The 24,699-nt window shown below is 34.8% G+C and overlaps 1 pseudogene; it reads left to right on the forward strand.

Annotated features, from left to right (window-relative positions):
* LOC127561571 (nuclear receptor coactivator 1-like) overlaps positions 1 to 24,699 on the forward strand; it is a 71,818-nt pseudogene that overhangs the window by 46,777 nt on the left and 342 nt on the right.

Consider the following 24,699-nt stretch of genomic DNA (forward strand, 5'->3'; position numbering starts at 1 on the left):
CATCACTGTTTTGAAATTACTGTAGTTATTAAGTTGCTGATAGATATGTTATGCAAAATTTATTTTAAAAATGTTTTCATAATTGTATTTTAACATAATGTGTTTCCTCTGCGATTCTATGTATTTCTTTTTATGTATTTTATGTATTTATTCTGGGAAGCAATCCATAGGCTTTACCAGTCTATCAAAGTGATTCAGGACACACAAAAAATTAAAAACTTCTGCATTATTGGATTATTTAAAAATTTATATATTCTCTTTTGCCTTGTAAATAAGCCCTAGGAAAGAAACTCTTGTTGCCCAGGTATATGGTAATATAGAGTAGAAATGAAAAACTAAGACGACCCCAAATTCAGGTATCTTATTAAGAATAGCCAAAGTAAGAGATGAGGGACAAAGACAGAGAGAAAGAGACATTGCATCTGGTTTCTGAATCCAGGCAATCAGGCAACCTTGGTTCAGGAGGTCTCCATATGTTTTGTACAGTGTCAGCATACAGTGCTTAATTAGTCAGAATGCATGTATTGTGCTGTGCATTATATAATAGAAATGCAAGGGTTGTTCAAAAAGCAAGTTAGCAAAATATTTTTTTAGAAGCTGATTTGATTACAGGGCAAGTAAGTCCATAATGTGCTGTGTGAGGAATTCAAATTGGCACTAAAGAAAAAATGGGAAAAGTGGAAAGATTTACAGGGAAAGTTGGTGATTATACAATTTTAAAGATAATGAAGAATCATATCCTGACCTATCTATGAGAGGAAAGGATATCACAGACTTGTAGGGAAAAAAAATCTTAGTTTTAAAGATTGCAATGTAAGATTTCCAAGAAAATACAATAATCACTGACTTATTGGATTACTTTCCCATATTTTCTGAATATGTATGAGAATAATCTATGTATGATTTTGAGAAAGGCATGTGAAGGGAACAGAGACTTTTATAAATGATATACATCAGCAGATCAATTGTTACAATTATAAAATTTACTAAATAATAAAATAAAATAAAAAATAAAATTTAATAAAAGTAAAGCAGATTACAATAAAGGTTATAAACCTATAAAACAATAAAATCTTTAATAAAGGTTAGCAGATTGCAAGAAAAGTCCCCCAGGGACAACTGCTAATTATTAAAAAACAAATAATCCAATAATAAAAATGATTTAGCAGAGAAAATCACTAACCTAAAGACTTTTTCTAGTGTCTCTTATGTAAAGATCAAAATCTTATGTCTTGTGCCAAGATCTTTCGTCTATACTTAATCACACTATGTTACCCTTGATGCTTGTATGGCTAAAGTTATGATAGATTATTGATAGTGGAGAAAGCTTATCACACACACACAGTCTAACCCAGATAAGATCCTAAATGAAATAATTAGAAAATAAGAAAATGCTAAATTATGGTGAAGTGCAACTAGATTTCAGAGAATACCGGCCGGAGTAGCTGCAAATTCATGAGAGAAATGTGTTACCTGGGGCTCAAATCTAGGTGTTTAGCAGAGTGAAATACTTCTTATTGGTGGAGAATGATTACTCTATGCTCTATGGTTTCATGAGGGTGGAGTTGGTGTTTAGGAGAAGAGAATGATCTGTTCTACCTTCCAACTTTAAGAGAGGAAATAATTCAATTCTATATTCTCTTCAAGGACAGATTCTTGAAGTAAGAGAAAGGACGATTATCCCCCTCACCCAAGGCTATGAAGTTTTTTTTATTTAAAGGCCCACAAAGCAAAGTTTTTGTTTTTACTTTAGTCTGACCCCCCAACAGTCTGAGGGACAGTGAAATGGCCCCCTATTTAAAAAGTTTGAGGACCCCTGGACAACGGATAGTGATCAAGGGAATAGTGATCAAGGAAACAGTTTGAACCTAAAAATAATTTCTCTTATATTAGCAATATTTAGGAGGCTATTTGTTTGAAGAGCCGAATGGTCATCCTTGCACTTCTAATCTTCAACTTTCTGCCTGGCAGAAATCAAAGTCTCCCTTGAAGAGGAGAACAAACTCTAGAGATTCACAACTTTTTGTAAATCATATCTATTAAAGACTCATGACAATTTTGATCTCAGAGAGTTTACTGTTTCATTAGGGAGATTATAAAAATCCATAAAAATCACAAATGGTCTTCAAAGGAAGCATCAGAGGAAAGATGTCAAAATATCAGAGGAAAGAAAGAAAATTGTAGCTAAGAATGGTCACATATTTCCATAAATGGACTGAGTCTTGAGTTTGATTTTAAAGAATGAATACCATCTCAATGAACAGATAAAAGTGGACAGAGTATCCTAGGCAGGAAAGAGTGTCTCTGCAGACTTCAGACAGTGTTGTTACTTATTTCTCATGATCCTTTCTGGGTATACTACTTAGGACTTACATATCTAGAAATGGCACTGCTGGGTACAAGACATAGATCTCCTTCATTCTTGCCTGCATTTGTAACCTAGAATCAGATACTGGGTGACAAAGTCAGTATTTCTGCCAAGTGTATCTAGCATCTGAGGAAGTCTTGGTAAGAGTTTGATCTGATATGTAGCCACTTCCTGCATGGGAATGAATTGTGTGTGTGTGTGTGTGTGTGTGTGTGTGTTGTGTGTGTGTGTGTGTGTGTGTGTGTGTGTGTGTGTATTACAGAAAGTTTAGGAAATGGAGCCAGATAGAATGAAAGACATATGTTGGGGAATTGTGAAAAACAAGGTAAAATAGGCTGTAATGTTCTTGGTGGTCTTCTGGAGGTCTTAGGAGCAGCCTTTGTTTCAGGAGAGTAACCACCATGAGAATAGTCAGGTGTTAAAGTCCAAATCTTTTATTATCTCCTTCACAATCTAGTTTCCTTGCCTGAGGCCCTGGGCCAGCTTTCTGGAGAGTCTTTCAGTCTTCTGGCCTTGATCTCAGTGAGGGAAGTACAAGAGACCAGCCACATTATTTGTTGTAAGATTAAATCAATCACACTGAATTTAGAGAACTATTAATCACCATGTTAAACTAGATAACCATTGTATCATCCATTCCACTGAGTTAGCCTCTTGTAAGAATCCTTGTTTTAAGTACAACATTTCTGGCCCATAACAACAGGTAGGTGATACTAGATGGTAGAAGGTCTTGAATGCCAGGTTAAAGAATTTACCCTTTGTCCTATTTGTAGTGAGGAGCCTTTGAAAATTATTTTATATAAGAAAGCAAGATAATGAAAAATGTTTCAGGAAAGACTAGATCAGCCAATATTGCTCAACACAGATTAGAAAAGAAGAAAAAATTAGAAATAGATCAGCTAGTAGATAATAATCTACAACTGAGGTGATAAAGGGATAGATCAAGATAGAGAAAGAGGAAGTAATATCAAAAATAATAACATTAGTAATAACATTAATTTAATAGTTAGAATTTTCATATTAATGTAAGATTTTCAAAATGCTATATATTATTTGATTTGAGATATTTAAATAAGAGAATGAAAACAAAGGGAAGGATATCATCAACATTGCAAGAGAAGTAACAGTTTGGTGTTTTTATAGGAGAAAGGGAAAAGTTTCAAAAGATAACTAGTTAGAAATAAGGTTAGATCATGATTCTAGAGGATTCGTGATGAAATATGCTATCTACCTGTTGGTAGAGAATTAATCCACTCTGAATACACTCTGAGAAATATTGTTTTTTTTGATATGTCTAATTGTGTGTGTATGTATATGTATGTGATTAGATATCTAAACATACTCATACATCTCAAACAAAACAAATTAAAACAATATATATATATTTATATTTTCATATATATACACACAATATATTATTTAATAGGAAAGTGAGATAATGAAAAGTGTTACAGAAAGACTTAATATGCCAGTATTGTGCTACACACACACACACACACACACACACATGTGTGTGTGTCTATTTGTAATTGGGTTTTTGTGGTGATTTTCTTCTTTTAAATAAATATAATATGATGGTTCTCTCTGGGGGAGAGAGCAGGTTTCTCAGGGGAGGTTTTCTGGAGGCAGCCTTAGTTGCAGTTCAGATCAATAATTACCCCAAATGCAGCCAGGTGATAAAAGTTCAGATCTTTTATTGTCTCCAATATAGCCCAGTTAGCTTTTCTTAGAGGCCTCTCTCTCTCCTTGGTTCTAAGAGCTCTTGCAGCTTTATCCTTTGCTTCTGCCTCTGCCTCCAGCCAGCACCAAGGTAAAAGTTGTAATGAATCTTTCTTGCCTCCGAGAGAGGGCTTCTGGATCTCAATCTCCCAGAGTGCTCTGTGTCAGGCCCAGAGTGCTCCTCTCCAATCTAAATTCAGCTGAACTCCCCTAACCCGAAGTAACTCACTAACCTGAAGCTAAGAGCCTCTTTATTTAGGATTTCCCAAAGATTGACTCCTCCTTCTGGAGGCACACCTAAGGGAAGTGTGAATTCACAAAGTTACACAGTTAACTTTGTGAATCTCCCAAACATGTGAACTCCAATGAGTAAAGGTGTGAACACAAGCATTGTATCAATTAGTTCTACTTAGTACCTTGTTTCAGGTTCTGGCCCAAAACATCTCTTTGTAAGATCAGATCAATGATCTATCAACTCTAATGAGTTAGCAGTTTGTAAAGATTCCAACAGGTTTTTGTGTTTTCTATTTTCTCAACTGGAAGATGGGAGAAGAAGATAGATCTTTGTGAAAACAAAAGAAAATTTAATTTAAAAAATTAAAAAGAAGAAATAAAGAGGAGACAGTCAAGATGGCAGAGTAGAAGGAAGCAGTGCAGTGTGCTTCACTCCCAAAGTCCTCCAAACAGATCTAAAAAGTCTACCAGCCTGAAACCTGATGGCAACATCCAAAACAAAATCAGAGTTAGTCTTTTTTTTTTTTTCCAGCCCAGGTTGGCAAAGAGAGACAGTCAAAGAGATCTAATATTGTGGATAACATCTGTTCAGGAATGCCACATGGAGATCATTTCAGTGCAGGAAGATTCTGTTTATCAGAACAAGCTGAATTCCCAGATCTTTCCTAGGGCATCCTCAGACCCATATTGGAGCACCTATACAAGAACAAGTATTAGTTGGTGACCCAGTTCCATTTCACAGATGCAGGAAAAACGGAGGCGATCTTGTATCCTAAACTTGGGGGTGACTTTTCCAAGTACACATAGTATAGTATACCCATAAAAGATCATCTTCAAAAATAAGCAGCAGTGATATGATCCTATAGCCTACAGAGGAATAACCAAAGCAAGAATTCCAGACCAAAGGGGAGCTTATAATTTAATGATCCAGTAGAGCTTTCCTGCTAATTGATAGGTGTGGAGTTCAGCAGATGTATTTTTTTCCTCAGACTCAAACCTGGGTCTTACAGAATTTAGACCAAGGATACAGCAGTTAAACTTTGTTTCTCATCATACCACTTGGGGAATTTTGAAAGCTTCTACTATTCAGCTTGAGTTATTCCTATAATGCAGGAACAAAACAACACATAATACCAGCAAAAAAAAAAAAAAAAAAAAAAAAAAAAAAAAAAAAAGCAGCAATTGAACGAGCCCAGATTTCCTTCAACAATTTTAATGTCTAGTTCTAATATCAAATCTAAAGTTAGAAAGTAGTCTGGGGGAATGAAAAAGGAAAAAAAATTCATCAAAAAAGTTATTATAGTGACAATAATGCTCAAGACATAAATCCATAAGAAAATGATTCCAAAACAGTCTCAGAAGAGCAACACAGAATGGGCTCAAATTTGTCTAGAATTCCTGAAAAAGATGAACCATGAGCTTAAAACTTATTTTAAAATGTATTATTTTAGTCAATTAAATGAGCATCCAAAAGGAAAAAAATGTGCCAATAAAAATTTAATATAATCCAACAGGAAAAAATCAATCTTTAGTGAAATAGAAAACTTCCAAGTATTCTTTTTTTTAATATAAAATTCTTATTGACTATGAGACATAACTTTCCAAAGAATTGAAAATGAGCATCATTCAAAAGAGAGTAAAAATACTGAGCTAATAGTTGATATAAGTAGGCTGATGCATATAACAATTAATGAATTTGAACGATATTAAATCTTGTTGAATGGTATCAGAGAAACAGCCTGAATGCTCCAATGAAATTCTCACAATGCCAATGAGGAAGAATTCGAGTTTATGGAGTAGCTCCTCTTTTTGGTGAACATATGAGAGGACATAGACCAGAGGCATAAAAGATGAAATAGCATGTTTTCTGTATCATTGGACAGCTAAGTCAATGAGATCATGGATGCATTTGAATATTTGGGGGTAAATAGCCTAAGAATATTTAAAAGGCAGAGAGCAATAAAAGAATTGGGCATCTTGAGTATTATACTGAGGAATCAAACCACTGATTCTAGTTTGCAACTCATATTTCGAATTGTAATATCACCTTTTTACCAATTTGTTGTCTTCCCTCCTGAAATGACAAAGTCAAATTATCCCCACCAAGCCCAATTCATAGGACTAAGAACTTCCAAGTCTTCTTGATGAAAAGAGCAGACGTTCAGACACTTTGATGTTTTAACATAGGAGTCAAGAGAAACATAAAAAAAGAGACACAGATGAAACTTTGTTCAAAAAGAATTAAACAAGGATAAACTAATTTCAATCTAACCTGAGGAAGTGATACTTGTCTCCCCACTGAATCCTATAATTATCAGGGATAACAAGGCAGTCTAATTAGGCTCTAATTAGGGAGTACTTCTGTTGTCTCTGATGATCTTAAGAGAAGACTGGAAAGAGAGGTCAAGGGAAATGCCCTAGAGGAGTGGAGGTAGAAGGGAAGGAAGTTTGGGAAATTATCTCACATAATCAGGGTATAAAAATAAACATCTCTACAAACAAGGAGGAAGGGATGGAATGGGGAATGATTGACACTTGAAACTTACTCTCATTTGAATTTGTCAAAGAAGAGAATTAAATATACATGCTGTTGTCCTTGAATTGTTTTAGTTATGGTGACTCTGTGACTCCATTTGGGGTTTTCTTGATAGAGATACTGGCAAGGTTTGCCATTTCCTCCTCTAGCTCATCTTACAGATGGGGAATTGAGGCAAATAGGCATAAATAACTTGCCTAGAGTGACAAATTTAGTATCTAATGTCAGATTTGAATTCAAGAAACTGAGTCTTTCTGACTCCAGGCCAAGCATTCAATCCACTGAACCACTTAGACGCCCATTATACACACATGATTGGATGCAAAATGTCTTTTTTTTTTTTTTGTCTTTTGAATTGTGTGTAAATTGGATTTAAGTGAGGCAAAATTGCACGAATTTGTCAGCCTCACTCTTCCAGAGCTACCACTGTCCAGTAAGTGGCAGGACAGAGTCAGGATGACCAGTGATGACTCAAGAAGCAGTGGATGACCAAGTATATAACCAAGTTCTAAGTACTCACCTGCCTTCATAGTCATTGGAATAAATTGTTTTCATCTCTCCATTCCTACAGGAGAAATCTTTGCATGCCTGGAGTAGACATGGCCCTAACTCATCATACGATTTGAGACTTCTTGGTTACCTTCAACTTGATTTAGTCCATCTGACAAAATGGTTTACTGGAATGTGGCTACTACAGTTTCTTGGAGCCACAGGTGAGAGTTAGGAGGATCAGATGGACACCAAAGGTGGAAAGCAGCCTTGTAAAAGGTTTGGCAGCCGCATCCCCCCCCCCCCCCACTCCAGTTTCAGAGGTACCAGTCTTCCCTCCACACACCTTATACCCATGTCATTCAACAGGATAATGGAAAAAGAAGGAATTGGTGGGAGGGTAGATTATAGGATGAATTAATTCTGTTAACAAAAGACCCCCAGGCCTATAAAGGGAATTGAAATAAAACAGTCAAAATATTTATCATCTGAGAAAATCTTGCAGAAGCCAGAAAATCCTGTAAAAGAGCAGAGTTCTTAGCTGCTCAGGGTGGAGTGGTAAAAGGATGAGATAATATTTTTTCTAGAGGTTTTCAGGAAGGGGAGACATTAATAGACTCAATAAGCCAGTCAGCCAGATGTTTAGAAAGTCCCCAGCAATGTCTCAAATCTGCAGCTTATACTCAAAACTATCCTCGAGCTGGTCAAGGCTGTGGTTTCTGGCAGCTACAGATATCTCCAAAGTTGGCTAGAATTCATCTACAAAGAATCACTGATATGGCAAGAAACTTTGGGTTTCAGGACCTTTTCTGATTGGATAGTTGTTCTTTAACTCTGGCAGGTTGGGATAGTCATCACAGAGCTCATGTTAACAGTTAAAATAAAAATAAACTGTAAAATTGTGGGAAAAGTATGGCTTTTTTTAATTGGCAAAGAATAGGATTCTGAGGGGGAATTCATTAATTTCAGAATGGGCTAAACAAGTTATGGTATGTGATGAAATATTATTGTGCTATAAAAATTATAAAGTAGATGGTTTCAGAGAAACCTGGTCAGCTTATTCTGAGAACTGAATCAGTGTGAATAAGATCCAAAAGAGCAATTTATACAGTGACAACAATACACCAAAAGCAATTTTGAAAAAATTGGTAATTCTTATCAGTATAATGAAAAAAAGATTTTAGATGACTATTGATATCTTTTACCTCCACATAGGGTTCCTGAAGGACTCAGAAATTTAGAATAAACAATTTTTTAGACATGATCAATATCAAAATTTTGTTTTTCTAAATTGTTTATACACACATACATATATATCTAGAAAGATAGAGAGTACTATTTTGTAATAGTAGTTTTGTTTTTCTTTTTATTTTCAGTGGGGGATGAGGGAGACAGAGAAAGTAGATTTTTAATTTAAAAATAAAATAAAAAAGAAGAAATAAATTTGGACATGTAAAGTTGTGATGAATATGGGGGAACCTTGATAGTCAAACACAGGAAACTGGAATTTAAATAGAGACCTATTAGGCAAGGATGAGACTTAATAAAAGCTATATTTTAGAAAGAATAGTCTGGTGTTTATATGGAAATTGGAGAGTTAGGATGAAGGGGCAGAGAATGAAGATGAAGGTAGGGAGGTTGACTAAGAGGATGTTATAGGAGTCTGGGCATGAAATAATTAGAGGGCCTGAATAAGGGTGGTGCCAGAGTGTCTGGAGAAGATAAAGCAAATCAAAAAAGAAATTTTAAAAGATAAAATGATAGGACTTGGTGACAGATTGAAAATGGAGATGAGAGGGAGGGGAAAGTCAACAATAGTTACAAGTTTTCCAGTCTGGAAAACTAAAAAAAGAATTGTGTTCCTTACAGAATAGGATAGTGGGAAAGAGAAGCTACATGAGGAGGTAGGAGCACATTGAATTTTAAAGTGGGATATCCAATTGAATTGTTTTAGAAGCATCTAAAACTACAAATATTTGTGTTGGCAGTTGGGCTTGAGATTTTGAATTAGGAGTTATCATCATGGGGGAGGGGAGAAGGGGATTAATTGAGACCCTGAAAAAAGGTGGGCTCATAAAAAGATTTTTTTCTCCTCTTGATCTCCTCTGAATGCTAATTAAGTTGGATGAATGGGGATTCTGTCATCAACATTTTCTTTACTTAAAATTCAATGGTGATTTCTATCCCGCTGTAATACAATATAACAATTTCCATTTCCTTCAAAATATGGGAAGAATTCTTATAATTCAAAAAGCTACATTAATAATTAAAAAGTCCAAGTCAAGTATTAATTAATAACATTACATAATTTTTTAAACCTGAAACAAAAAAAAATTATGTTGATAATATACTACAACAATTCATTCTTTCATTAATCTTGGAACACTCCACACCAAAGTAGATGGCAAAGACTGTTTTTGTAAAGTGTCATCTGTAGTTTTAAAGGCCAAAATATTTATTTCTCTATATCTATGGTTAATCTGGTTATGTGCCTTTCTGAGATTTGAAAGGTATATGACATATCCAATTATTGGCTGATACTTAAGACCTTTCCAATTTGGAAGAATCTGTCAGAGATTTCATGCCACTGACAGTTTTTTGAGAATCTAGGCTTATCTTCTGAACTTTACATTCCCCATCCCCTTTGGACTTGGGATTTCAATGGTTTAGGAAGCTCCTGGTGGGAAACTTCCTGTCCTAATACAGATCAGAATCTCTAGCCTTGATTGTTTGGGAGCCTGATAAATAATTTAGGTGATGGTCCAGAATCATACAAATAGTACGTGTCAGAAACAGCACTTGAATAGAACTTCCGGACTTCGACATTAGCTTCCATCCATTAAGCTACACTGCACATCAACTTTATTCATCTATTTAAAGTGAAATTTTCTAGGTTATTTATGTGTCTCCTTATAGCTCATAAAGTGTTTTAATGTAATAAAAGGAATAGGGAAGTTTTCTCCTTACTTTCTGGACTAGGGCATTACCCATCAAGCTGAGTCTATACCCTATCTTCTTTTGGTGGCCCCTATCTTTGGCAAGATGGTGTCTCATGCTCTTTTTTCTTTCTCAGAGTGTTCAAATCCAAATTAGTATTTATGTAATTTCTGGGTAATGACAATATTCATTTGTTTAAGAACTGGCAGTGCTCCCTGACTGGCATGCAAATCGGGGGCTATTTACTCTTGACTTACTCACCAAGTCAGGAACTTTTAGAATTATTATAATCATTTTAAATGTAGAGACATTAAAGTTTTAGGGAGTTGACATGACTTGCCTAGTATCACAAAGCTAGTAAGTGGCAGAGCATTGGTCTCCTGAATTCAAATCTAAATCCAGAATTCTTTCCTTTGCATTGTGGTTTTCTTCACTTAACTACTAGGCAAAAAAGAAAAATATTTAAAGGCTAAACTCTTGGGAAAGAATGATAATTAGAAATAAAAAGAAGTGAAGATCAATGACTGGGGAAAATAGAAGCGATTAATATAAATTTCATATATACAAATACTTTTTCAAGAAATAGGCTTCTAAATAGATTCCTCTCATAGCCCACTAGATGACACTATTGCCCCAAAAATATAGTTTAATCTCTTGCTTCACACTCACTGACATAAATTTCCATTTAAGCTTCCCACAATCATTTTAAGACTAACAGTGACATTTTCTCAGCAAAACTAGAAATTCCATTAAAAAAAGGTGTATTTAACACCATAATAACAATACAAGAGGGTTTTATGTTAATTTAAAATTATTGCTAAGTTTTTCTTTTTTCAAACATTGTAATGAATATTTAGTTAGTCAATATTAAGTGTCTACTATGTGCCAAGCACTATAGTAAATTCTAGGAACACAAAGACAGAAAGCAGTCTTTGTTCTCAAAGAGTTAAATAAACCAAACAATATATCAGGAGAAAATAATTTACTATGCTTCATTTATAAAACAGCATATACATATTGTATAGAATTATAGGGACTGAGATCCTGACTGTTAGAAGCTTCTGATGTCTAACTGACAACTATAGGTGGTATGGATTAGTAGATAAGAGTGCTAAATTCAGAATTGGGAAGACTTCTATTTAATTCTGCTTCTGGCCTATGAATCTGGGCAAGGCCTAAGGTAGCTTCCTAAATTTAAACCTGAAAGTTGCAACAAAGGAATCTGATCTGCATTGGCTCCCTCCCTGCTGTCATAAAATGGTAAATCCTTCCATCATTCTCAGATGGGCAAATATAGAAAGATTTGTACAGTCAGGGAAAAAAAAGAAAAAAAAAGAAAAATACAGAGAATGAACAGAAAATTGGCAGTGATCAATGGACTGAATATTTGTCAGAATGATTGAATTTGTATTATTTCAGTTAAATTACAGGGAGTTTGTATTTCACATTACAGAATACTAGAGTTAGAATTCAAAGAAACCCAGGACTATATTTAGAATAACACCCTCATTTTGTTGTTGGTCAATTGTTTCATTCTTTCTTTCTTTGTGGCCCTGTTTGGGATTTTCTTGGAAAAGAAATTGAAGCCAGATTTGAACTGGAGACTAAGGGTCTTCTTGACTCAAGCTAGCCCATCATTTTATAAAAGAAGAAACTATAGATTTGGGAAATTAAAAGACTTACCCCAAATCATACAATTAGTAAATAAACATCAGATATCCTCTGTAATGTGGAATTTAGATAAATGATTTCTTCTCATTCAATTTAGAAAGCTTTATAATTATATGGAACTTCAGTACCTTTTTTTTTTTTTTTTTTTTTTAAGAAGAGAGATAAGGATTGTAGATTTAGGATAATAAGAAGGTTATGATAATTCACTTGATACATTGGATAAAAAGATAATAGCAAATTGAAGTTTTTCTTTTTTAATATATTAGTAGCAACATTATATAAAATCCTTAGATTCATTGAATTTTATCTTGCATCCCATAACAAACTTGATATTGCATTTGCTTCCTAGATGGCACAGTAGAGTTCCAGATCTAGAGTCAGGAAGATTGACTCAAATATGACTTACATTTACTAGCCGTTTGACTCTGGGCAAGCCACTTAATCCAATTTGCCTCAATTTCCTCATTTGTAAAATGAGCCAGAGAAAGAAATGGCAAATCACTCCATTTTCTTTGCCAACAATTCCCAAATGGGGTCATGATGAGTTGAATATGACTAAACCAACAAATTACACTTTGGGGATTTCACTGTGGGTTAAAACTACCAATCATCAGAATAAATTCCTTAAAGTTGTAATTCAGTAACCCATTTGTAATTTAATGTCTTATTCCATTCAGTAAGCATTTATTCGTTATTTACTTTGTGTCAGGCACTAGGCTAAATTTTAGATACAAAAACAAAAGGAAAAATAGTCCTTGATTCCAAGGAACTTAACAGTTTACTGAATTTGGTTTTGAAGTTTTACCTGTATTATTGGAGATTAAATGATATATCCGATATTCCAGATAATAGGCATATACAGTAGAGTTAAGTCACAAATTCAGGCTTTTCTATGCTCTTCATTGTTAATGCAGTCCTCAAAAATAGATGGTATTCATTTTATATATATTATCTGTAGACATATGTTAAATATATCCTAATTAATGGAAACAGAGAAGACTCAACTTTCCCTGTTATGTGTGGGAGATTGATTCATGGGCAGAGGCTATCAGCCTATTGGACTGCTGAAAAGTCCCCACATGGAGAAGGTGGAGAACTTGCTTCCAGGAAATTCATAATATATAATGAAAATATCTTGGATAGACTGTAGAATATGAATAAATATTACAAAATGGTTCTGGTCTTCAAGCCAGGTGGTTAAGAAAAGTCTCTTTAATTGACTATCTAGCCAGAAGTGGGAGTATCTTTAAAAGACATTGGTTGGCTTCCTCTTCCTTTCCTCCCAATATTATTATTTAGCTCCTTGACTTTGATGGATTCCTTTGATTTATTCATTCATGGCACCCAGTGGTAGACAATGCTGTTAAGAGAGAGGTCACTTGGCTGTCTTCACTCTGAGATCATATGATCTTGTGACTATGAACCTGAGTTCTTTGCTGTCTTTGCGTTTTTCAATTTCATTCAGTATGAAAGGACAGCAACATCCTAGTATCTAGCCAGGTTTTGCAGCTAGCTGAGCTTCAATGCTCCAAGATTCAAGCAGTGACCTAGTTCCCAAAGATCACTTGTCAAAGTAGCTGAGACAAGTATTCACTCTTCAGCAATGTTAAATTTGAATGAGAAGTTGGTGGGACTCGTGATATAGAAAATGAACTAAGTTTGCATCTCTTCTCCAGAGAGCAATTTTGTATTGAGAAGATTATGTCCCTCATGTAATGGATGTGGAAGTAAGACATTTTTGCTTGGTTCCCAGATATAGAGGACATTTGATTGGCAAGGAAAAATTGGCATTAGAAAAATAAAACCCCAAACCCCACAAGATAACCCAAAATCCTAAGAAGCAGACAAAGCAGACCTAGCTCTGGGAAAGTGAGCCAGGATTTACTTGATACATATGAATCAACTAAATATATGATAAAATGACAAAATATCTATAATAGATTGGGAAGGAATGAAGCCCGTTGATTAAGCTCCCCAAACCCTACTATCTTCCTCACTTTTCTAATACTACTGAAGGTATCACTATCCCGCCAGTCACCCAGGTTTGCCTCCTCAATGGTTCTCATTCCCATTTGTTGTCAAATCTTATTTTTAACCTTCATAATATTCCTCCTATCATCTCTATCCTTCTCTATCCTTCACAGATATTACCTTTATACAACCTCTCATCAACTCTTAGCTGAATTATTATAAAAGCTTTCTGAATGAGCCTCACACATTTCACTCAAACCATCTTTCACTCAGCTGTCAAATGATTTTCCTAAAGAGTAGGTCTGACCATGTCACTTCACTAACTCAATGATGTACAATAACACCCTATTACTTCCAGATCAAAAACAAACAAAAAGCCCCTTCAAAAAGCTCTGCACAACCCTACCTGTAAGCCCTATTTTCATTCTGTATGAACCATGAAATTGGGTGGGAGTCTCAATCATCAAATACTGTTCAAGACTTCAGATTTAGTGAAAAGTATAGACCATCCAAGGAGTGCCTGCATGTCACTATGAGATAATGTTCACAACTGGGTGTGGGTAAGATGGGGACATGGAAGAGAATTTTCCATAAGGTACCTGCAAAGAGCTGGTTCAGTTGTCCAAATTCTGAAATTAGAAAATATTCTTTCCTAAAAAATCTCCTCCAAAATCAGAAGGGGAGAAATTAGGAACTTATATTTGACACTATTGAGTACCCTTTCTTGTTTTATCTCTGGACACTTTTTGTCCTGTTTCTCTTCTTATCTGTCTACCTATTCCTTAGACATATATCATTTCTCCTACCTTGAATATACTTTCAAAGTTCTCTTAAAGTTTTTCTCCTTACTCTATAATCTCTCTCTTGATAACTTCTTCATCTTTCTTAAATTTGTCATCTTTTTATAAGTAACTCTTTTAAAAATAATATCTACATATTCATATATCATATCACCAACTATTTCCTGGACATTTCAAACTGATAGACATCTCAGACTCAACATTCCAAAACAGAATTCATGACCTTTTACCCCAAACTCACTCTAATAGATTTCTCTATTTCTGCTCAGGGAGACACCATTCTAATCTTTCAGGTTCCTAATCTTGGTATAGTATTCTCCTTACTCTTTCTCATCTCACATATACAATGGATTGATAGATTTTGCTATTTCTGTTTCCAATGCAATATATCTCACATCAAGCCTCTTCTCTACTCACAACTTAAACTCTCACCTTACTTCAGGCTCTCAGAATCTCTTACCTAGACTATTGACAACTGCCTTCCAACTGGTCCTCATGTCTTAAACTTTTCCCCATTCCAATTCCTTATCTAAAAAGCTGTCAACATGAATTTCCTTATGTTCTGAATATGTTACTCTTCTACTCAATAAACTTCAGTGGTTCCCCATTGATTCTCTCTTATAATACAATCTCTCTTTGGCATTAGAAGCTTTTAAAAATTTGGTCCTTATTCATCATTCCAGCTGTTTTATCCTTTCATAAACTTTACAATTCATGCAAACTGGCCTTCTCTTTGAACTCCTCTTAACAAGAACTTGACCAACCATTTTCTTCTTTTACAGTGGCAATTATTACCCATAACTAGAAGGCACTTCTCACCTCTGCTTCAGAGAATCTTTTGCTTTCTTCAGGACATAACTTAAGTACTGTTTTTTTTTTTTTTTTTTTTTTTTTTTTTTTTGCCAGATTAATTAGGGTTAAGTGATTTGCCCAGAGTCACACAGCTAGTAAGTATTAAATGTCAGGTTGGACTTGAACTCCAGTCCTCCTGACTACAGGACTAGTTATCTGTTCACTGCACCATCCTGCTGTCCCTTAACCACCTTTTTTTTTCTTTACAAGTTTTCCCTTATATCCACAATTTCTAGTGCCTTATCTTCCTATTTACATTTATTTTGTGTTTCTTTATTCTCTCTACATTTATATATGTGAATATTGCCTCCTCTAATAGAATCAAACATCTTGAGTGCTGGAACTATTTCTTTATTTCCCTTTTTCTGATCTTTTTATTGCCAGCACCTAACAAAGAGCCAGGAACATAGTGGGACTTTATAAATATTTGCTGACGTTGATTGAATATATGCTTATAAGGAAAAATAAAGGAATATTAAAAAGTAATTGAGATAAAGGGTGACCTAGTTGTCTTAGAGACAGTTCTAGCCATGATGACCCTATTAGGGAATTGGGGTCCTCTGTTTTAAGAACGATTGCTTTACAAAACCACATATTTCTCTCCCTTCTACACCCTGAGACATCTTGTCCCTTTGCACCTTGTATAGTTTGGGCTACTTATAGCTCTCATCACGGATCTTTTGAATTTTATAGGCCTTGGAGGACTCTGGGATTTAAAGTTTGTTTCAAATATATTAGTAATTTTACAGCTTTTCCAGAATGGCTGATGATTTATATAATTTTAAAAGTATTTCACATTAAAACATAAAGAAAAAATTCTTCTTTATAGCATGTTTCAGTTTTCAAAAAGAATAACAATAACAAAACCCAATAACAAAATTTGAAGACAGAGTGTAGATAGGAAACTTACCTATACTGTTAATAACCACAGTGTGGCACTCCTGACTTAAAGAAGATTTCCTTTAAAAATTGTTTTAATCAGCCATTGACCATATTTTCTTATCAAATACTTTAATAACTTTTAAAGGAAGAATTATTTTCATTTTGCATTCTGGTAATTGACTTTCTTAATGATTTACTATGAATATACTTAATGAATATTATGTAATTTTAAAAAGAAACACGCAACACTTTCAATTTTATGTTATATATTTTTATTCATGGAAATTTCCATGTTCTCCCCACATAAAAACAAACTCTTCTCTCAGGGACAAAGAAAGCAGAACCATGTATTCTTTAATGAATTTTTCTTTGGTAAAATAGAGACTGTAGTAGTTTGTTTTATGTTTGCTACTATTAAAACAAAGGTGCATATCCTATCTTCAGTCTTCAATATGGGGAGGGGAAGGAAGGGAAACAAAACAAAACAAAACAAGAACAACCAGGATAAAACAGCAATGAAAGCTAGAAGTCTATAGGGAGGGGACAGACTTTGAAATTCTAACATCAAATTCAAATGACATTCCAGATCTTCTTTGGCTACCCTTAGTGAGCCAGTCAACTAACACTTGTTTAAGCAGGCAGGAACAATAGTCTTCTTAAGACCCATAATAACTAATTTAACAAAGATATACTTCCTTCTTTCCATCCTTCTCTTAAGCCTTCCCATACCTTCTCCCTCCCTCCTCCCTTCCTTCCTTTCTTCCTGGTTCCCTCCCTCTCTCCTTCTTTCCCTTCCTCCTTTTCTCCCCTCTCTCCCTTCTCCCTTTCTCCTTCCTCTCTTCCTCCTTTCCTCTCTCCCTCCCTCCCTCCTTCCTGCCTTCTTCTTTCCTTCTTTCCTTCCTTCCTCCCTCCCTTCCTTCCTTTCTTATTTCTTTCTTTCATTTTTCCTCCTCCTTCCTTTCTTTCCTTCCTTCCTCTCTTCCTTTTTTCCTTCTTTCTTTCATTTTCCTTTCTCCTTCCTCCTTCCTTTCTTTCCTTCCTCCCTCCCTTCCTTCCTTCTTCCCTTTACATTTCTTCCCTCCAATCTCATCATGTGACAAGACTAGAAATCTTAACTGTTTGAAAAAATAGGGAAAATTTTGCAATGGCTTGCATAGAGTATGCAATTTTTATATTTCGGTCACAGCCAAGTGCTTTCTGTGTTCTGAGTAGAGGATGTTTTTTTCTGCCTAGAGGAAAAAGTAAGGAAACTTGAAGAATGCTTCTCCCTACTTAAGGTTGTTAGGGAGAATAAAAGGCTTCAAAAGGAGTCATATGCTAGATTTCCATGGAGAAAAAAAGGGACCTGAAGTAGAGATGAGAGATTTGACTCTTATCAGGATAATGGATCAAGAAAGCGTGATTTACATTTACAAAGAAGACAGCTACACAATTAGATTTTGAAGACAAATTTAAGTTTCTTTCAGAAGAGGAGAGAATTGGAACTCTCTGAAAAGGATGAAACTTCCTGCCTTCCTAAAATATTAAATACAATTAAATAGACAATTATTATGTAATAGATAATTATATAATCTAAATAATTTAATTTACTATCAAATGTTTAAATACAAAATATTAAAATGGAGTGACATTTCAGAGAAATGAAGAGAAGAGTAGTAATTCCCTACCAGAGGTATCAAGGTAGCTCTTTATAAACTCGATAACAATGCAGATGTCTGTTACTTCTAGTGGAATATAACAGAGAACCTCCTAAGGCATATTAAATTGGATAAAAGCTACCTACTTTTGGAGATGCATAAATGAAACTACCAGAAAAAAAAACAAAGAATATTTCCAGTTTGTTTAATGTAATTATTAAGTCTTGGTCAAGAAACAGAAGACAATCATAAATTGTTTGTTCATTCTTATTGTTCGCCAAAGGAAAAAAGAGAAAAAATAAATTAGAAAATAGACAGCTAGCTAAGAAGGTGATGTCTAAGGAGGGGATTTGGAATTCTGGGTTAAAGCTATTAGTATGAATTTGACAGATTTTTGTTTAGTATTGAAATATATAAAGGGTAATAAGAAATGTGTTTCCTAAATGTCATGGAAATCTAATCTAAAGGACTTTAAGCTAAAATGGATGTGGGTGGGGTGGGGAGAAAGAGTGTATAATTGCCAAAGTTAATACCTTAAGGAGATAGAAAGTAACCATAATAAAGAGAGAATAGCAACTGAGATACCTAGAAAGCCAAGAAGTCAAAAACCTAAGAAAGGAGTCATTAGTAAAATTCATGAATTCTGAGTGTCTATATTCAAATGCCCAAAGTTTAGATAGCAAACAAAACAAACTAGAAGTCTTTAAAAATATTTTTATTTCATTAAATATTTTTCAATTATATTAATTTAAATAAAAAAAAATTTTAACATTCATTTTTTTAAAATTTTGAGTTTTAAATTCTTTCCCTCTCACCCTTCCAAATATTCAAGAAGGCAAGCAATATGATATCAATTATACATATGAAGTCATGCAAATCATGTTTCTATATTAGGCATGTTGAAAAGAAAACACATACCCAAAACAACAAAAATAAAGAAAATGGCAAAAGTGTGCTTCAAACTTTATTCAGAATTCATCAGTTTTGTCTCTGGGGATAGCGTTTTTTAATCATGGATCCTTTGGAATTATCTTGAATCATTGTTTTAATCTAAGTAGCTAAGTCTTTCACAATTGATCATCCTTATAATATTATTGTTACTATATATAATGCTCTCCTGGTTCAGCTAATTTAAGTTTGCTTCAGTTTATATAAGTCTTTCCAGATTTTTCTGAAATCATCCTGCTCATCATTTCTTATAACACAATAGTATTCCATCACAATCATATGCCACAATTTGTTCAGCCCTTCCTCAGTTGATGGGTATCCCTCAATTCTAATTTGTTTTTTCTTCCTCCCTCTCTTCTCCATCCTTCCCTCTCTCCCTCTCTTCTCCATCCTTCCTTCCTTCCTTCTTTTCTTTCTTCTTTCTTTCTTTCTTTCTTTCTTTCTTTCTTTCTTTCTTTCTTTCTTTCTTTCTTCTTTCTTCTTTCTTTCTTTCTTTCTCTCTCTCTCTCTTTCTTTCTTTCTTCCTTCCTTTCTTCCTTTCTTTCTTTCTTTCTTTCTTTCTTTCTTTCTTTCTTTCTTTCTTTCTTTCTTTTTTTTCTTTCTTTCTTTCTATTTCTTTCTTTTATAAAGCTTCTTGCTGAAATAAAGGCCTATCTTTCTAATATTAATGTTCTTCTTGTTTTGTTATACAGTTATGAGCCATAGAACACAATAGTCTCCAAAAATTAGATTTAACTATCACTCACTCAGAAGTTCAAAGTGAAAGATTTTAATGAAAATTTGATTTTCCATTTGGCCTATGTGACAGCAGGAAAAAAAATTAGTCAATTTCTGCTTCTTCATCTGTAAACAGTGATCTAATTCTTAATTGCTTTCTTATTCATTACTTTAAAGTGCTTTCATGACCTTAGCATCTAATCAAAAACATTACTATATTGCAGCCATTATGCTGAATTTGAGGAAAAAAAAAATTGGCAAAGCTCCTAGGTCCATTATTTGATCATAGTCACCTTTCCAGTGAAATACTGTTTACTAACAATAACAAACACTTATAGAATTATAATTTTCAAAAATATGACACATTAATTCATTAGTCTTCAAAATGAATTAAGCAATAAGAAAAATAAAAGTACATTTAATTAAACAGCACATTTCTACTTGGGTGTGTAAAGTCAGGATCATAGGTTCATAAATTTACAGCCATAACCAAAATCAACATTTAACCCAAATCAGTTTCTTGTTGAGGACCTGAATAAATTTTTTTATTGAGATTTTTGGCCTTGGCTTTAGTCCAAAGAGATACATTGGACAGAGAACCTAGACACTCCCAATTGCAGAAGAGGTCATTGTCCTTCTTGAAAACAAAGCATTATCTTTAAAAATGCCTTTGGAAGGAGGAAGAAGAGGAAAAGAAGAAAAAAAAAACAACACATGGCTCACTGTGCACAATGGCTGAAAACCTTATTCTTCATGATCAAGGCAGCAAGAATTGAGCTGTGATGGGCTTTACTCCCTCTCATTGTAACTCTCCTATTTCTGAGCAATGGTTTCTCTTTCTCCCCTACTAAGCTTCCCACCTCTCCCTTAATTCTGCCCTCTTTCCCTTCACTGACAGAAAAAGTCATTTGGACTCTTCATCTATTCCTTTCCCCTAGAGGGGACCCCAGGGATCTGGTGGAGTTCCCTGAAAGGAGTTCCCACCACTGGGGATCTATTGGATGGCTATCAGCTGAGTCTTCAGCAGCTTAGTGAGCCCAAGTGGCAGATGTGATGCCATCAGATCTTTGTCTGAAGGTTAATAACATTTTTCATCATGAGATCTTTGGAACTGTCTTGGATCATTGTATTGCTGATAATTGATAGCTAGATCATTTTCAGCTGATCATTGTACAGTGTTGCTGTATACAACAGCTGTACACAGTATTCTCCTGGTCCTGCTCACTTCACTTTTCATCAGCCCATGTCTGTTCATGCTAATGGAAAGTTAACTGAAACTAGTTCTGATGATTTGTGTCACAATAACAAAACGTTTTACAATAACAATCAAATCTTCCCTATATCTGAAAAAATGACTTCTCCCAGGGCCCTGGATTTATAAAGGATCACCTTGTGACACACTAACATCAAGAACAGCAAAGAGTGAGAAAACAAGGAAAAAAATAGAAAAGCTGGTTGAACTACTGTCTGCAAACAATGGTGACATTGATAGGCAGACAAATGCAAGATTTTAAAGAAAAGTTTATCAAATTCAGCAAATGAAAAGAATGAAACAAGAAAAAACAGTAAATGATGATGACATCTAGAAATGAGATTTCATCAAATAGTCAAGGAGTGATTGAAAAGGAATCTCTTCTTTTGGAGGCCTTAGATGGATTTTTCTTTGTTGTAAAAGGAGAATTGTATTTGTGTCAGAAAATAGGACCAGCGATTTGGGTTACAGGAAGAACTGATGAATATCAGTGTCTAGAGTATAATGCAATTGGCAGACCATGCAGAATTTAGCAAGAATCTGCTAGCCATACTTTTAATTGCCAGATGCTAATTTACCCTTCATATGAGCATGCACAGAAAATCAAAAAGTTTGCCAGTGATGTGAAGTGCAGGGTTTCACTGTATCAAATGGCCAAAATCAATGCAGGAAGAAGATATCCATTCATATTTGATTTGTATTGCATAGCAATTACCTTATCCTGCAGCTATTATGGATTCAAAATCATTTATGACTGAGCAAGATCTTACAGATAAAATCATCTCTATTGATATCAGTTCTTTGAGGACTAGTGATAGAACCACCTGGGAAGATTTAGTGAGAAAGTTCATTTACTCCTTTTTTCAATCTCAAGACAGAAAGCTATGTCAAGAAGTGACGACTTGGAAATGCCTTTAGTCCATCCTGTAGATTCATATTAAATTGCTCCACACAATGGTTGAATTAGTTCACAATTCTACCAACAATACATTAATTTATCATTTTTCCCACATTCCCATCAAAATTTGTCATTTTCCTTTTCTGACTCATTAGCCAATCTAATAAGTATGAGATATTACCTCAGAATTATTTTAATTTGCATTTCTCCAATCAATAGTAAGAGTATTTTTTTAAAATATGGCTATAAATAGCTTTATTAGTTCATCTGAAAACTGTCCATATCTTCTGTTTATTTATCAATTGGGAAATGGCTTTTTTATATATAAATTTGACTCAGTTCCTTATACATTTAAGAAATTAAGCATTTATCAGAGAAATTTGCGTCAAAGTTCTTTTCACAATTATTATGGCTAATTTTGTTTTCCCTGTTTATTTTATTTTTTCTTTCCTATCCCCCTATCCTTTTTCAAAAGTGCTTTGCTTCTGACCACTCTCATGATTATGTGTATTTTAAATGAAATGGTTCAATTTGACAACAGTTCAAATGATGTTAAACCACTGGATTCTGTCTCTTGCATAGTACTGACACACTCTCAGAGAGATAAAAAAATTCTCAAACCATAAACTAGAACAGCTTCTGAGAACAACTGCTGAATAATAGCTACAATATACTGATGCTGATACAAGTAGGAAAGATGCTTTATCTTCTTCAAGACACCTTGACTTCAGTGGCTAAATAACTATTCATTTTCAAGCAACACTTGCCTGTCCAATCACACAAAATTCTACACAGTCTCTTGCAAGAAGATAATCTGTCAGATATAACTACTTGATCAGTGGAGCATAACAAAAAAGATAATGGATCTAGTTCTGTGAGTGATCAAGTGCTGAGGAACTTTACTATAAAATTACAACTGGGATCTTCAAAGAAAAAGGAATCAAAGGACCATCAATTATTATGTCACCTTTTAGATAAAGATGAGAGAGGTTTAAAAGCAGCTCCAATCTTGAGTCTGGATTATGTGAAAATGAAACCTGAAAAGGAAGAACAGATGGATCCTTATTTGATAATACCAATATCACTGACTAAATCTGCTCCAGAGGAAATCAAATAGAGTCAGTCCCAGAATCAGTTTCCAGCCGACTTTGGCCAGTTTGATACATTATTGCTGATGCTAGAGAAGGTATTAGAGCTTCTAGGCTTATGTGAGTCAGGAAAAATGGAAGGCTTAAGTGACCATCAATTCAGAAATTCCACCAATCTATTCCAGCCAGTCCTCCTTTGAGGCTGACTAGATTGCCTGAGCTCAAATTATATGTTCTAGAAGATCATCAATTTGGACATACAGGAATAGATGACAATGTTCCATAAGAGAATAATATGATAACGGCTATGGATCAAGGATCTCTGAATAAACCAGAAGACCAATGCATCCCCTCCCAATTGGATGAGCTCCCGTGTCCACCAAAATAATAGAGGGAAGAAATGATAAGAAGTCTCTTCTTGATCGACTAATATTCTTTTTCAGTGGCAAGGACAAAGCTGAAATAGCTGAGCTAGACTGAGCCTTTGGAATTGACAAACTTGTATAGAGAGGCATATTGGAAGTATTAACAGACAGATTCCAACCACAACAATCAACATAGCCTTTAATGATGGAGGAAAGGTCCATTCTGTATTCTCAGCCTTATTCTTTGGCTCCACCTACTGCTAATCTTCCCGGCCCCTTCCAAGGCATGGTCAGGCAAAAGCCTGCCATGGAAACCATGCCAATTTAAGTACCATCACCGTGGGGAGCTTTTCCTCCTAACATGGGCTTGTAGCCCTGGCAGACTCTGAACAGGCTTCCAGCTGCTCCCAGCTTAGACTTCCACTGCAACAGAGGTTGGAGGGACAACAGCAGTTGATCCATCAAAACCAGCGGGCTGTCTTAAACCAGTTTGCTGCATCTGCCACAATCTCCCCTGAGTGCCCAGATGTTACTTGCCAGCAAAAGCAAGATTTGTATAATCAACAGCACTGACAAAGGCAGTGAATATAACAATAGAGAGCTCTATTAATGAGAGAGAGTTGATATCAAATCTTAAGGCATCCTTGGCCAGCCATAATAACATGGTTAACAGAAGTATGACAGGGAATTTTGGAGAACCGTTTAATAGTGGAATCGATCTTCAGAGTCAGTAATGTCTTCAAGTATACAGGATCAGGATTAAGTTAACAAGATAAACCTTTACTCCATTTCTCCCTGGCAGTCCCATGATATCACTGCAGATTCCTCAAAGTCTTATGCTGCAGCAAGCTCAGCCCTCTTCAGCTAACAGTTATCAGATATGAAGACCTGGCAGCAAGGAGAAATGTAAATAACAATATGTTCAGTCAGAACCAACCTACACTTTCACAGCCAGGGCGACACAACAATATAAGCATCCCCTTACTCATGGCAAGAAGAAACACAAATGTCCAGAACATGAACCTTATGATGGGCCAAATGCAGATGAGTTCATTGCATATTCTGGAATGAATACAGTGTTTTCTGAGAAGATAAATGATATAATACTGAGAAACACAGTCCTTTATGGCAATCAGTTTTCATCAGCTGACATTCTTTTTTCTTTTAAAATTTTTTAATTGTTTTATTTTTTCTGATTATACATGTATATTAACTTTTAAATACATATTTCTTTATGAATCATGTTGGGAGAAAAATAAAAACAAAAGAGGGAAATCATGAGAGAAAAAAACAGAAAAAAAGAAGTGAACATACTATGTGTTGATTAATACTCCA

This window comes from Antechinus flavipes, chromosome 4 (assembly GCF_016432865.1).
Source record: "Antechinus flavipes isolate AdamAnt ecotype Samford, QLD, Australia chromosome 4, AdamAnt_v2, whole genome shotgun sequence".
Classification (NCBI taxonomy): Eukaryota; Metazoa; Chordata; class Mammalia; order Dasyuromorphia; family Dasyuridae; genus Antechinus; species Antechinus flavipes.